We start from the raw sequence: 15,828 nt of genomic DNA, 5'->3' as shown, positions 1-15,828 counted from the left end.
GCAGCACAGGCTTGTTGGGCCAGGATGGCCTGATACCGATCTGTATCTTTGAAAATAAATGTTGGACTGGGAGCCAGTTATGTATTAGTGAATGGAGATGTAAAGGGTGAATGTGGTTTGTTTCAGTTAGGACGTCACAAGCAGAATGTTGCATAGGTTATAGAAAGTGGAATATGGAGAATAGGGGGTTGGGAGGAAAGTGTTGGAATATTTATGTCTAGTACAGGTACCAGCAACAAATAAAGTAGAGACTGGAACAGTTTTGAAGAAATGGAAGTTTTTGTGATGGTGAAGAGGTTGGACACTCCTCTTGTATTTAGACAGGATAAGAGGTTCAGTTGTTGCTTAGACCAACATCAGAATGGGGAAGAAGTGTGATCTAAGTGACCTTGACCATGGGATGAATGATGGTGGTTTGAGTAGCTCCAAAAGAAACGGTTGATCTCCCGGGATTTTCACGCATGAGTCTCTAGAGTAACCTTTCTCAACCTTTTAGCCCTGGAGGAACCCTTGAAATAATTTTCAGGTCTCAGGGAGCACCTGCATGAAAATTATTATATCTAGAGCTCACAGTACATTAACATGATCAGGAAGTTGTAGATACAATAATCCAAAAATAATTGTCAATGCCCTTTTGAGTAGAGAATGAATTTTTGGCCAACCTTTCTTGGGGAAAAAAATCAGATAGTTGAGCTTAGCTTAATTTTCCTGAAATTATTCTTTCTTTCTCTTTCACAAATTTTAAAATCTTATAAGGCAAAAATTATAAATTTCTGAATTCCAGCTTTGTGGCAAAGAAAGCACAACTGTGCTTCTTCCACCTCAGGTGACTGAAGACATTCAGCATGGGCCCCCAAGTCCTCAAGACCTTCTACAGTGGCACCATTGAGAGCATACTGACAGGCTGTATCACTGCCTGGCACGGAAACTGCACCAACCTTGATCGCTGGGCACTGCAGAGAGTGGTACGGACAGCCCAGCACATCTGTGAACATTTGGGACTTCTATAGCGGCAGGTGCAGAAAGAAGGCCTCGAAGATCATCGGGGACATCCGTCACCCAAACCATAAACTGTTTCAGCTGCTTCCGTGTGGCAAACTCTACCACAGCATTAAAGCCAGGACCAACAGGCTACAGGTTTTTTTCTATAAGCCATTAGACTTTTAAATTCAAATGCAAATTCAAAATTTAAACTCTCAAAGTCAAGTTCTCAAGCTGAGCAGAAGATTCAGAGAAAGGGTCCCTCACCCAGTCGTACACTTGTGTTGAAAGGGAGAAAAAAATACTGTTCAAGTTTGTTCTGCAGTTCTTCCAGGTGGTTTTCAATAAGACTCGAGACTTTCTGATATCCCTCCTCAATCTCAAGCCCAAGCAGAAGTGGAAACATTTCAAGATTCCTTTTGCAGCATGATCATTCCAAAGATTCGGTTTCCTTTTAAATCCAAGAATTTTGTCATTTGAAGTCAAACATTTTCTCCAGGGCCTTGCAGAGACTTGTTCAACTGGTTCATATGATGAAAATTGTTTGCTAAGTTGGCTAATTTCTGCAGCCATTCTTCATCTTCAAATCACTTAGCAAAATCTGGCCTACTATTTTCTTGGAAGTACCTTTCAGCTCAAACACCCCATTGCAAACTCTTCCTGTGCTAAGCCACCGGATTTCTGTATGTAGCAGGAGTTTGGTGTGCTCTTTGTCCAGTTTTTCCACAGTTTTTTTTTAAACATTAGAAACATAGAAAACCTACAGCACAATACAGGCCCTTTGGCCCACAAAGTTGTGCCGAACATGTCCCTACCTTAGAAATTACTAAGCTTACCCACATCCTCTATTTTACTAAGCTCCATGTACCTATTTAAAAGCCTCTTAAAAGACTGTATCTGCCTCCACCACTGTTGCTGGCAGCCCATTCCATGCACTCAGCACTCTCTGAGTAAAAAACTTAACCCCACAACTCCTGTGTACCTATTCCCTAGCACCTTAAACCTGTGTCCTCTTGTGGCAACTATTTCAGCCCTGGGGGAAAAAGCCTCTGACTATCCACATGATCAATGCCTCTCATCTCGAGTGAACTGGTCTTAAAGCTACTAAGTAACTTGCTTCCTGAGTCTTTTACTGACTGTGACTTTATTTTCAAAAGCTTTGATCTGTTTTGAAATTCCAATAGTCTTATAAAATAATGTGTCATACGGCTGTGATTTGTAGTTTGTCTTTTCAATTTTGCTGGAGTCATTGCTACATTTGTAAGTTGTTTGCCACAGACTAGGCACAATGGAACAGGACAACTTGGACCCCCAGTCCATGTAAAACCCATTGATAAGCAGCTTTCATTGTAAAGATATGGTACCGGCTGATTACTTCAGATCCGTCCACTGCTTTTGTCTCCAGGACCCAGAAGAGGCTGGTGGATTTCTTCTGGAGCAACAGGAGGACTGCTGTAGTCCTGAGTCTTCCAGTTGCAGAGGGTGGTCAGTCATTGGTGTGTATGTGTGTGCACCCAGCTGGTGACTCTCCACCTCAGGGCCCTGCAGAGACACCTGCTGTATTGAAGGGGTCGTGACTGTCACGTGACGCCACTGCCCATTACCTGGTCGAAAGACACACCACCTGCCGGTCAAGGTTTGAACCCTTCTTGCCCGTCAATGCACACCCAACCATTGGGCCCTTTAATTAGCCTTGTACTTGGCCTCAGGCAATTGGCCTTTGTAATCAGCTTAACTCTGCTGGCACCGAGCCATTGCCCTTCCTGTGAATTACCTGAGTGGGATCCAACAGCCCTGCTGCACTATAAAGGATGCCACATGTGCTGGACCCGCTCTCTCTTTTTTGCAATCCCTGAGGGACCACCCTACTTCCTTCCAGGCCAAGAACTGTAGCAGCATTGGAGAATCTGTTGGTGAGTTGTGCATTGAATAGGGTTGGGAATGTTGATAATTGTCCATAGTAGCATAAGAGCCGTGCCTGCACAAAGTCAAGGGGGGGGGGATATCGTATTGACTTTTCCCGTGTGCGTGTGTGTGCGCGTACTTTGTTCCCACGTGATTTTCCCATGTTTGTTAGTAATTGTTCACGTGTGTTTTATTGCCGATCCAACTACTGTAAATTGTGCGCGTGTGCCGGTTGCTTCTGTTGCCGTTTTCCCACGTTTGCCTTCTGTAAATAAAATCTTTTACTACCAAGGCTGCGTGTCCAGAATCCTTGTCCTTGAGACCTATCGAATCTGCTTCCTTACTTACAACACGTGCATAGCGACCACCCTTCAAGATGGCATGCACTAGCAATGTGTTTTCTCCACAGAGGGCACTGCCTGCAGGAGGACACGTGGCTTCCAGTGGACAGCATCAGCTGTGCCACTCTGAGGGAGCTGTTGAGGGGTGTAGGGTCTAGTCTCATCCAGACAGGGTGCTCCTGCGCCTTTGGAGGACAGTGCTCTATCTGCAAGGGGGACTTGTCTGCATTCTGTCACGGTGGGCAGTCCCCACCCTATCATGGTGGGTGTCAAGGGGACTCCAGAAAGTGGAGAGGTTCCGGCTGCACCACTACCTGATGGGCTGGAATCGTTCATCGGTAGCAGACCTCTGGACACCTCACGGGAGAGGGTCCTGCGTAACTTGAGCCGTCTCGCAGGAACGCCTGTTGTACCTCTCCATGACTCTCCAAGGCATTTCTTGTACGGGCTGCTCTTGAACACCTTTCAATTCTTTGCCTTCGTCTGCCGATCGGACTCGCCTTGGCATTCTGCTTTACCATCTGGCAGCGGAGGAGGTCCCCAGTGGAAATCTCTTCATGCAGGAGTCCTTCCCCTGTACATTGGGGACCTGGGGTGGAAGGTGTTGCATAGGGCAGTACCATGCAACAGGTCTTTAAGCAGGTTCACTGACACCCTGTCCATTCTGTGGCCGGGAGGAGTCAGTGTACCATGTATTTATGGAGTGTGAGAGGCTGCAGCCCGTTTGAGTATCAGAAGGGGCTGCTGCTCAGGGTCTGGTTCACTTCAGCCCCACACTCCTCATTTACGGGCACCCAGTACGGAAGGGGGCGAGTCACCAGGGGGATCTCCTGGGCCTGGCCAAGGTGGCCATTCACAGGTCTAGACAGCAGAAAGTCGAGCCTGCCCCTCTTCCAAAGATACGTTCATGCCCGACTGTCCTTGGGGAGGAAGAGCATGAGGTCACGATGGGTACTGTGGGTGGTTTCTGGGAGTGGTGGGGCCACCCAGAGAATTGATAGTTTATAAACAGTAGTAATTATATTTTAATTTGAATTTAGTCAGTCTTATAGATACTTAATGTTGGTATTTTGTATATTTGTGTGTAAATAAACTTTTATAGTTTTAAGAAAATACAGACTCTTTTGTGTCTGTTTTTGCACCAGTGCAGTGAAATGACTCAGAAGATTGTAATTGTTCATCATTAACCTTATCAGAATTGTTCGTAGGTCTAGCCTAGAATACCCCTCTTCAAAAGTCGCCACGCTGGACCGACTTTAGAAGGAAAATTTCCCTCCGATTTTCTACTACACCGGTAGAGTTTGTTCGCTCCCATAATTCACTTGGCAGTACTCAAGGGGAAGTTGGGGGAGGTAATTCAGGAGGGAGAGGCTGACGTCACAGCCCAAGTTGGGCGAGTCCATTCAATGTTTGGAAAATGCACTTCACACTCCTCATCAGTTTACTGTCCTCCTCTCTGTGCAATACAACACTCACCATCAGCCTATCGTCCTCTCCGTGTAATACAGCATTCACCACATTTATTGTCCTCCTCTCCGTGTAATACAGCTTTCACCATCAGCCTATCGTCCTCCCCCCATGCAATACAGCACTCACCATCAGCCTATCGTCCTCCCCCCCCATGCAATACAGCATTCACCACATCTACTGTCCTCCTCTCCGTGCAATACAGCGCTCACCATCAGCCTATTGTCCTCCTCTCCGTGTAATACAGCATTCACCATCAGCCTATCGTCCTCCCCACATGCAATACTGCGTTCACCATCAGCCTATCGTCCTCCCCCCCCATGCAATACAGCGCTCACCATCAGCCTATTGTCCTCCTCACCGTGTAATACAGCTTTCACCATCAGCCTATCATCCTCCTCCCATGCAATACTGCGTTCACCATCAGCCTACCATCCTTCCCTCCGTGCAATACTGCGTTCACCATCAGCCTACTGTCCTCCCTCCGTGCAATACAGCATTCACCAATTATCAGCTGCCTCCCCTATCTTGTGTTTAGACAGCGAGAATAGACTCAAGTAAATAAACACGGTCCAACTGTGGGCTGCCATACTGGGCTGAGAGACCTCAAACAAGATTGTTAACAGGGCTGCTCGGTTACTGCCCACCACCATGAGCGCAAGCGTTGCACCTTGCACGAAGTTCAAAAAACTAAGTTTTTTTTAAATCACAATCTCTCGCTGAACCCCTAGTGACCTCTCACGGAACCTAGGATTCCACAGAGCCCCGGCTGAGCAACCCTGCTCTAGAGTTTAAAGAAAATGGTGCGAAAAAACAAAAAAAAATCATATAGGCTGATGGTAGTTCCCCCCCAGGGTGCTCAAAGCCTGTGCCCCCCAGCTATGTGGAGTACTTCACCATGTCTTCAACCTGAGCCTGCGTCTCCAGAGGGTTCCTGTGCTGTGGAAGACGTCCTGCCTCATCCCTGTGCCAAAGACCCCGCGCCCCAGTGGCTCCAAGGACCACTGACCGGTGACATTGACTTCCCACATCATGAAGACCCTGGAGAGACTTGTTCTAGAGCAGCTCTGGCCTATGGTTAAACCACACTTAGACCCCCTCCAGTTCGCCTACCAGCCCCGACTAGGAGTTGAGGATGCCATCGTCTACCTGCTGAATCGTATCTACGCCCACCTGGACAAGCCGGCAAGCACTGTGAGGGTCATGTTTTTTGACTTCTCCAGTGCGTTCAACACCATCCGCCCTGCTCTGCTGGGTGAGAAGCTGACAGTGATGCAGGTGGATGCTTCCCTGGTGTCATGGATTATTGATTTACCTGACTGGCAGACCACAGTATGTGCACTTGCAACACTGTGTGTTAGACAGAGTGGTCAGCAGCACTGGGGCTCCACAGGGGACTGTCCTGTCTCCCTTTCTCTTCACCATCTACACCTCAGACTTCAACTACTGCACAGAGTCTTGCCATCTTCAGAAGATTTCTGGTGACTCAGCCATAGTTGGATGCATCAGCAAGGGAGATGAGGCGGAGTACAGGGCTATGGTGGGAAACTTTGTCACATGGTGTGAGCAGAATCATCTGCAGCTTAATGTGGAAAAGACTAAGGAGCTGGTGGTGGACCCGAGGAGGGCTAAGGCACTGGTGACCCCTGTTTCCATTCACAGGGTCAGTGTGGATATCGTGGAGGATTACAAATACCTGGGGATACGAATTGACAATAAACTGAACTGGTCAAAGAACACTGAGGCTGTCTACAAGAAGGGTCAGAGCCGTCTCTATTTCCTGAGGAGACTGAGGTCCTTTAACATCTGCCGGACAATGGTGAGGATGTTTTACGAGTCTGTGGTGGCCAGTGCTATCATGTTTGCTGTTGTGTGCTGGGGCAGCAGGCTGAGGGTAGCAGACACCAACAGAATCAACAAACTCATTTGTAAGGCCAGTGATGTTGTGGGGGTAGAACTGGACTCTCTGACGGTGGTGGCTGAAAAGAGGATGCTGTCCAAGTTGCGTACCATCTTGGACAATATCTCCCATCCACTCCATAATGTACTGGTTAGGCACAGGAGTACGTTCAGCCAGAGACTCATTCCACCGAGATGCAACACTGAGCGTCATAGGAAGTCATTCCTGCCTGTGGCCATCAAACTTTACAAGTCCTCCCTCAGAGTGTCAGACACCCTGAGCCAATAGGCTGATCCTGGACTTATTTCCACTTGGAATAATTTACATATTATTATTTAATTATTTATGGTTTTATATTGCTATATTTCTACATTATTCTTGGTTGGTGTGACTGTAATGAAACCCATTTTCCCTCTGGATCAATAAAGTATGTCTGTCTGTCTGTAGTTCTGTTGGCAAAAACACCTCGTTAATGAGGTTACCTTCTGTACCTAATAAAGTGGCCACTGAGTGTTTGTTCATAATTGACTGCTGCTGTAGCCCATCTACTTCAAGGTTCAATGTATTTTGTATTCAGAGATCTCTTCTCCACACCACTGTCATAACGCATGATTATTTGAGTTACTGTTGCCTTCCTGTCAGCTTGAATCAGCCTGGGCATTCTTCTCTGATCTCTTTCATTAACAAAGTGTTTTTTGCCCACATGAATTACCGTTCACTGGATGTTTTTTTTTTGTTTTTCACACCGTTCTCTGTGAACTCTAGAGACTTGTGTGTGAAAATCCAGGGAGATCAGCTGTTTCTTTCTGAGATAGTCAAACTACCATCAATCGTTCCACAGTCAAGGTCACTTCCTTCCCCGTTCTGATGTTAGCCTGAACAACAACTGAACCTCTTGACCGTGCCTGCATGCTTTTGTGCATTGAGTTGCTGCCACATGATTGGCAGATTAGATATTTGCATAAACGACCTGAGAGAGTGACCACTGAAAATATATGACACACTGATGGGAAAAGCGGAGTGAAAGTTCTTTTGAATGAAAGATGATGTTCAGATGGAGAGAAAGTCTGCTTATTGAAAACTAGCTGTTTTGACAACACAGGTAGTGGGGTGGCTGAAGAGAGACAGGATTATCAGTGCATGTCAGCAGATTCCGTGTGTGCGTCGCAACAAATATAAATGTTGAGAAACAGGAGGTGCCCTAAAGCTTTTATCTCATGGTCTTAATTACAGAAAGCATAGAATTAATAGAGGGCTTAAAGGAGAGTTGAAAAGAACCTTTGTTCCACGCAGAGGATAGTGGGATCTGAAACTCGGTGTTTCAAAAAATGACTGAGACAGAATTCCTCTTCACAAAATAAGTACTTGGATGAGCATTTTAAATCCAATAGCATACGTCTGCAAGGACTGAATAATAGAATCAGCATCCGCAGGTTTTCTCTTGTTTGTAATAAAACCAGGCTATTTTTTTTTAATTGGCTGGCATGGGAATGAGGGCTAAAATGACTCATTTCTGTACCATAACTTTCACCTCTGGTCAGTCACTCTAAATATATTGGGGTTGAACATCCTGAAGTGCTTCAATATTTAATTTCACATTGGGAGCAAAGTAATATGCACTTGTGCCATATTTAGCCTTATAAATTGGCAATTAATTTCAAAGCATTATCGCTCTAAATCCTGGAAAGTCTTTTGGATTACCCAACGTCTTCATGCATCATACAGTGGAATTTAAACGAATGCCTGATTGTGTTAAGATGTGCGTATTCATGTACTTTTAGAAACTGTAGTTTGTATGCATAAAAGGCTGCTGTGTGTGTTTGAGAATTATTCATTGGTATGCAAAGCTGTCATCGGTCGCAGCATTCGCCAGCGTGAATACCCACAAGCAATGCAACTTCAGGTTTATTGATCTGCAACACGGGTAACGTGCATTAAATGTGAAGAGTAGCTAGCTATTTCAGGAAATTCTCTAGCTACATCTCGACACATAGGAGTAGAACCAGGTGGGGGCAGTCCTACCCAACTTCAGGCTGCAGACTTATCAGTCCTAAATATACCAACAGCATCACAGCCTACTTTGATGACTAATCTGTGCTGCGGGTCTAATTACTGGAATTATTTCTGAAGGTGCTTTACTGGGGCAGGTGCGTTGTTTAGGCAGCTATATGTAACAATACACCTGCCACATCCCAGTCCTTACCCCATCCCTATCTATAATTTTAGTCTGGTTCTCTTTCTCTCCCCCCCCCCCCCCACTATAATCTCCCCCCACCCCTACCTTTCTTTCTCTTTTATTTCCCATAATTCTCCACCTTCCCCTAGCCCATTTCCCTCCAGCCTATCACTTCCCAGCTCTCCACTTCATCCCTCTCCCCACTTCTTATCCCGCCTTGACCATTTCATGTTACTTCACTCCTGATGAAGGGTTTCGGCCCGAAACGTCGTCACTACCTCCTCCCATAGATGCTGTCTGGCCTGCTGAGTCCTGCCAGCATTTTGTGTTTTTATTTATTTCCAGCATCTGCAGATTCACTCGTGTTCCCAGTCCATAGGAATAGTTTTCCACCCAGCCAACTTTGTCCTGCTTATCTAGCTTCCATTTTAACATTTTCTCATATTTAATTGAACATCAGAGAAGAAAAGGGGCTTGAAAGACTCTCTCTTCATATTGTTGTAAGGCACAGTACTAGTTTGTTTACTGCAACTGAGCATTCTCTGTTCAGTCAGAGCAGCAACCAGTTTTTAAAATCAGCATGATGATTGGTATCTGCAATGTTCCATGGGGGGAAAGATTCTAAAAGCTGTAAAAAAATGTAGAATATTAATGAACACAAGCAGGGCTGAAACACTGTAATCATGATTTTGTGATATTATATGTTTCCACTACAGCATCTTACAAATGCAAAAGCTGCCCTTGGCATAGGAAACATTGCAAAGATTTATTACTGATATATTCAATAAATCTCAGTGCATTTTGCTTTGAAAGTCATTTAGAAAAGGCTTGATTACAGTCGATTACTTTGTTCATTATTTAAAAGACTGAGTCAGAGTTGATCAGTATCCTTACAGGCAACACTAACTGTCTATTCCAATGCCAAGTAGTAAGAGACACCAGGATCTATTCTATCCTAATTTATCCAGCTCAGCATGTGCTTGTATTTTGTATTTACATCAATATGAAAGTCACAGAGCTGGGGTAGAAACTTCTGTCAGAACTTCTTGAGCTGCCTGTATTCCAGCCCCGTATACTCCTCCGTCTTTCCTTCATTCTCACTAAGTTGAAGAGTAGCTTGTATTCCATACATGTGCCTCCTCAAGTCTCCAGAAACGTTCCAAACCACTTTGCTTGAATTACTTTATAATGTACAGTCACGGTTACATGGTCAGAGTTCATATCTGTTTCCCACGCTTTTCAGCTCTTTTTCTCTCCTTTGCTTTTTCCTTGACTTAGCACATTTAAATTAATTTTCCTAATTGCTACTGGACTCAAGTTGGGTTCTCCGCAACACTATTTTAATTTAGAATTTGTTTTGCTGTGTGAAATTTGATTGTACCTTTGGCTTTACAGTTCAGAAACAAAAGGTAGTTGGGAGAAAGTCACATCCAGATAAGTACCGTAGATGTCGGATTATAAGCCGCTACTTTTTTCCCACATTTTGAACAGCTTTGAACACTGCGGCCTTTACTACGGTGCGGCTAATGCATGATTTTTTTCATGCCGCCAAAAACATTTTGCCTCGTAACAGTAGACCAATAAAATTGATGAGTAGTTCACAGAGGTCCAATGAAATTGTACGATAAATCAAGCGCACTTTCACAATTAAATTATTGTAAATCAGTCATTTGTACTCACCCTCATCAATATGGAAAACACTCGAAGAAAAGCATTGTGCTGCCTTTATGGCAGTTATTTAGTTTATAATATTTTCGCTTAGTAATTCATTTTCTAGTTAAAGTTAGAAGTGTTTTAACTATATTTGTTTTCTGTACTACATCGCGGGATGCTATGACGTCACACCCGGTTTCGCCGCGTCTTGTGGGAAAAATACCAGTTTGCGATAAACGGGAAGGAGGGGGGCGAGCGCATTACGTGAGCGGCATTAGATCTGAGCGAACGCTGCTTTTAAGTTAAAGGCGATCAATAACTTTTCCTGGTAGGCTGCAGTATATATATTTTTTACCAGTCGTTAGGAGATATTGGAATGTTGTTCAGTAAAAAAGTATACGCAACGTATATTTAAAAGTAGCCGCGTTACAGGCACGGTTCGAAAAAAAGCATTTGCAATATGTATTTGTTTATGTTACCATATGGATTTAATTAAAAGTTAAAAAATCCTCACGTGTAATATCTTTCTGTGTAAATATCTCATATTACAACGTGGGACACCTGCGGCCGAAAATCCGGTGCGGCCTGTACAAGTACAAAATTGATTTTCTTTCTAAAATTAGAGCCAGCGGCTTTTAATCAGGTGCGCTCTGTAGTCCGGAATCTACGGTAGTTATTAACTGCATCATTTCTTATCCCTCTATGTGAGCAATTCATAAGTTTGTCTTCACCTCATGATAACCCCCAATGAGTTGAGAAATTTATCATTTGTGGTTAGATGCAATTTGTTGTCCAGCTATTCTAACATGGCATCATAGTGCCTCTTCAAGGGATAAGAGATTCTCTGATTACAATTGGGGAGATAGGACTGGGAACAGGTGTAAAAGGCCCTGTTCAAGTGATGGTGGCAACATGACATGTTTCATGTGGTCCCAACTCTGAAGTAGTGGCTACTGTTTATGTGGCACAACAACATTAGTGTACAGGTAGCCCCCGTTTTTCAAACGTTTGCTTTATGACAGCTCATTGTTATGAAAGACCTGCATTAATACCTGTTTTCGCTAACCAAAGAGGATCTTTGCTTTTACGAAAAAAGACGCCCATTTTATATGTGTGTTTACCCCGAGAAAGACTACCATGATTGTTCAGCCTTGTGCGGGCAGTTGTGTGTGCATGCCTGTACGTGCATATGCGTGTATGTGCACAGGTGTGTACGTGCCGATTTTTTTTCTCTCCAAATTGATTTTGGCTCACTGTCTTCCCGATTTTGATAAGTGAAACTACACCATACATAAAAGTGTGCAACCATTGGTTTAAAAAAAAATCATAGCTGTATTGTGCGAGTGATTATGAGAATCTACAGAGATCGTGGCTGGGTGAAAAACTGTGGGAGAAGACTGCACAACAGTGACTAGAGCTTGTTTCTGTTGTCTGGAGGTTATCCCTCTCAAGATTAGAATGGCGATCTGTAACCAGATGGAGTGACTGATACTGATCTCTGAACAGCGAGTCAGTGTTGAAGGGTGTGTGTGTGTGAAGAACTGTGGAAATGTAAAGCTGAAGATGATGAAATAGAGGAAGTCATGCCCATATCAGGAACACTCGGATAAAAAAAATCAGGCACCTCTCTGTATTGAAGAAAACAGCAAAGAAAGGGGTCGAATCCAAGCTGGGAGAAGGTAAATTCAAACAGGATGCAAGAAGACTTTATAGGAAGAATGTTACTGGAGCATTTTTTGATCAAGGGAGGAGGAAAAGTACCTTGAATAAGTGTTTTCAGGGCCTTGTAACTATTAAGTTTTCTTAAAAGTGTTGCTTAATTTTTACAACGATTTGCTTACATATACAGTACAAACAGTGCTTCCCACTCTCCCCCCTCCCTTCCCCTTTTCCCTACCATGATTCTGCTCTCCCTGCCCCCTTCCCCCTCTCAGTCCACAACAGAGTCCCGTATCAGAATCAGTTAAATCATATGTCGTGAAACTTTCTCTTTGCAGCAGCAGTACAGCGCAATACGTAAAATTACTACAGTACTGAGCACCCTAAAATGTACCAAAGACTTTTGCACAGTATTATGGCTTGCTTTTCAAAGATGTAGACTTGGTTCATCACCTGCTTCAGAATCGTGTGATTCCATTACAAGTGCTTGATTCTTTGCTTTTTTATCTTTCAGTCATTAATGGAATTGCATTTCTCACAGCTGTTGTTAATAGGGCCGTAAACTTCCACAATTTTGTTTTATTAAAATGGTAGAAACATGGTATCTTCCATGTTTTGAAACAACAGAATGGCTGGTTTGCTTTAGAGAGGGTTTATTCATGTGGTTAGTCAGATTGAACTGTGTCAATTTTTTTCCAGCTGTATAGTAAATCTGTCGAGGGTTAGATCAAGCAGGACTATGCACTGAATTCTGTACATGTCAATGTTTATAATGTAACTAATGAAACTATTGAGCTGCAGGCACTAATTGTCACATGAGGGTACAAAGATGACGCATTAACAGATCACTGGTTCAGACAAAGCCAGGAGTAGGTTCTTAATCTAAAAGCTAAAATACCGAAGGAAAAACATTAACTCCATAAATGTTTGGATTCGTGGGGAGAGAAACGGTTGACTTTCCCTGACATTGAACTTTCATCAGAATCGGTTCAGAGCACGCATCCTCAAACTGAATCATTAACAAGAGAAGATCTGCAGATGCTGGAAATCCAAAGCAACACACACACACACAAAATGCTGGAGGAACTCAGCGGCTATGAAAAAGAGTAATTTCGGCATTTCGGGCCGAGACAGACCCTTCATCAGAACTTAATCTGGATAGAATCATGAATTGTTTCTTAGTCCAGCTTCTGTCTAACTCTTTACAACATTTTATGTCTTCATGATGCGATCTTAATATTCCTGTATACCTAATGTTCAGGAATGATAGGGGGGAGAAAAGGCATGAGAGTAATCTTATTAATTTCAGAATATTGTCACAATTCTGAGTAAAGGGATGTGTTCAATAACAGTGATGGGCCACCAATAGCCATCAAGAAATGACTTCACTGAACAGTTTTGATAAATATGAGTAGAGAGCAGATCTTTAGGATGATCACTAGCACCGTCTTTACTTGTTAGTGATTGAGATAAAAAGAACGAACAATATGTGGTGTAGTAGTAGCTCCAATGGGCAGGACTGATAATGGGATGTGCTAAATTAGAGATGGGAGATGCATTTTGTGAAGACCCAGCACTTCCTTGGTTGGAATTAGAAAATAATCACGAAACATCACGCTGGACTTGTCTTCTGCTTGTAAGTATTCTTTCTTTCCTGTTTTAAATGCTTTAAAATGTAGAGCTTTTTTTTTTAACCATGGGCCAGAGATGGGGTTTGCATACAATGGATGGTTTGTGAAGGAATTATAATGATTTATGATGAAATAATGTGAATTACATCATTAAAACCTGGGACTTTTTGCAGATCTGTACAAACCTGAAAGAACTCAGTGAGTCGAGTAGCATCCGTGGGGATGAAAATAACGTTGAGGCTTCTGCGGCAGTCCAATTCCTTTGCCCCTACGGATGCTGCTTGACCTACTACGAGATCCTCCAATGGATTGTTTGTTGCTCCAGATTCCAGCATCTGAAGTCTCTTCTGTTTCGGCACCATGTTGATGAATAAGAAATACCATAAGACTGTAAGACATAGGAACAGAATTAGGCCATTCGGCCCATTGAATAGGCTCCGATATTCTATCATGGTTGATTTATTATCCCTCTCAACCACATTCTCCTGTTTTCATCCTATAACCTTTGATACCCTAACTAACCAGAAACCTATCAACTTCTGCTTTCAATATACCTGATGACTTAGCCTCCACGTCTGTGCCAATGAATTCTACAGATTCACAACCCCTGCCTACCCAAGAGGTGATTCTGGAACTTTACTCCGATGGCAATTAATTCCATAAAATCAGTCAATGGGAAAACAAACATAACTGAAGTGATAGTTATTTAAAAATAAGGCAAGGGGATAATTACTTTACTTAACAGGAACAGTTGGCCAGTTTGTTTCCACGGTTTATTTACCAGAGTAACATTATTATCTTCTGCTGACCTCATCACTGTGTCTGGGGTAGGAGTTCATCCTCAGTCATGTATGACAAATGGCCATTATAGTACTGGCTGGACATCATACAGAACTTTGAACACTGGTCCTATTGATTCCAGTGGCATTACTGTACTTCAATTGGCAGAACTGTGTAGATTTGAGAAGTCTTAATATGTTTAATTGTGTTTCAGAATGTAGCTGTAATATATCATTTTTAACTGTGCTCCAGTGTTCCAGCTTGCTTCTCTTTACGTCATGTACATCTTCTTAAATTTGCCTTGTGAATTTTGGTGAAAGGCAAAATTTCCTCTCCCACTTATCCGACCAAGCATGATGAATCCAGTTATAATGTAGTGGAAGTCATGGATACGGTTTTGATTGCATAATTTAAGAGAAGTTTGGATAAGTACATGCATGGGAAGGGTATGCAGGGCTATGGTCTGGGTGCAGTTCATTGGGACTAGGCAGTATTACAGTTTGCAGGCCTGTTTATAGAACACTACAGCACAGGAACAGGCCTTTCAGCCCACAATGTTGTGCCAAACCAATTAAATTAATCATCAAAATCACCAGGAAGAGGCTCGGAATGTGCTGTGGATAGAGCTAAGGAACTGCAAGGATAAAAAGACCCTGATGGAAATTGTGTACAGACCCTCCCAAACAGTAGTAAGGATGTTGCCTACAACTTACAACGGGAGCTAGAAAATGCATGCCAGGAGGGCAATGATACAGTTGTGATGGGGGACTTCCATATGCAGTTAGATTGGGAAAATCAGATTGATGCTGGATACCAGGAGGGGGAATTTCTAGAGTGCCTATGAGATGACTTTTTAGAGCAGCTCGTGGTTGAGCCCACTAGGGGATAAGCTATTCTGGATTGGGTGTTATGCGATGAACTAGAATTAATTAAGAGACCTTAAGGTAAAAGAACCCCCAGGAGAAAGGGATCGTAGTATGATAGAATTCACCCTGAAATTTGAGAAGGAGAAGCTAAAGTCAGATGTATCAGTATTACGGTGGAGTAAAGGGAGTTACAGAGACAGGAGAAAGGAGATGGCCCAAATTGATTGGAAAAGGACATAGGCAGGGATGATGGCAGAGCAGCAATGGTTGGAATTTATGGAAGCGATTTGAAGGCAAAGGATATGTACATCTCAAAGAGGAAGAAGTATTCTAAAGGCGAGATGACACAACTGTGGTGAACAAAAGCCAATGTAAAAGACAGGGTGCATGTAATAGAGCAAAAATTAGTGGGAAGTTACAGGGGCCTCAATAAATTCTGGTATCTATGTACATTTAGCAAACAAGTCCT

At 43.3% G+C, this 15,828-nt stretch overlaps 1 protein-coding gene across 3 annotated transcripts in view; it reads left to right on the top strand.

Annotated features, from left to right (window-relative positions):
* wipi1 (WD repeat domain, phosphoinositide interacting 1) overlaps positions 1-15,828 on the top strand; it is a 105,808-nt gene that overhangs the window by 20,012 nt on the left and 69,968 nt on the right. Inside the window, exon 1 of one of the 3 annotated variants that reach the window (XM_073026202.1) lies at positions 13,143-13,718. The exons of the other annotated variants lie outside the window; for them this stretch is intronic. The gene's annotated coding sequence lies outside the window, so the exon portion shown is untranslated. Of the gene's footprint in view, positions 1-13,142; positions 13,719-15,828 lie in introns of those variants that run through there. 3 annotated transcript variants of the gene reach the window in all.

The sequence above is a fragment of the Hemitrygon akajei genome, chromosome 22, assembly GCF_048418815.1.
Source record: "Hemitrygon akajei chromosome 22, sHemAka1.3, whole genome shotgun sequence".
Classification (NCBI taxonomy): domain Eukaryota; kingdom Metazoa; phylum Chordata; class Chondrichthyes; order Myliobatiformes; family Dasyatidae; genus Hemitrygon; species Hemitrygon akajei.
Note: the sequence above shows the minus strand (reverse complement) of the source record. Positions and strands in the feature narration are given on the sequence as shown.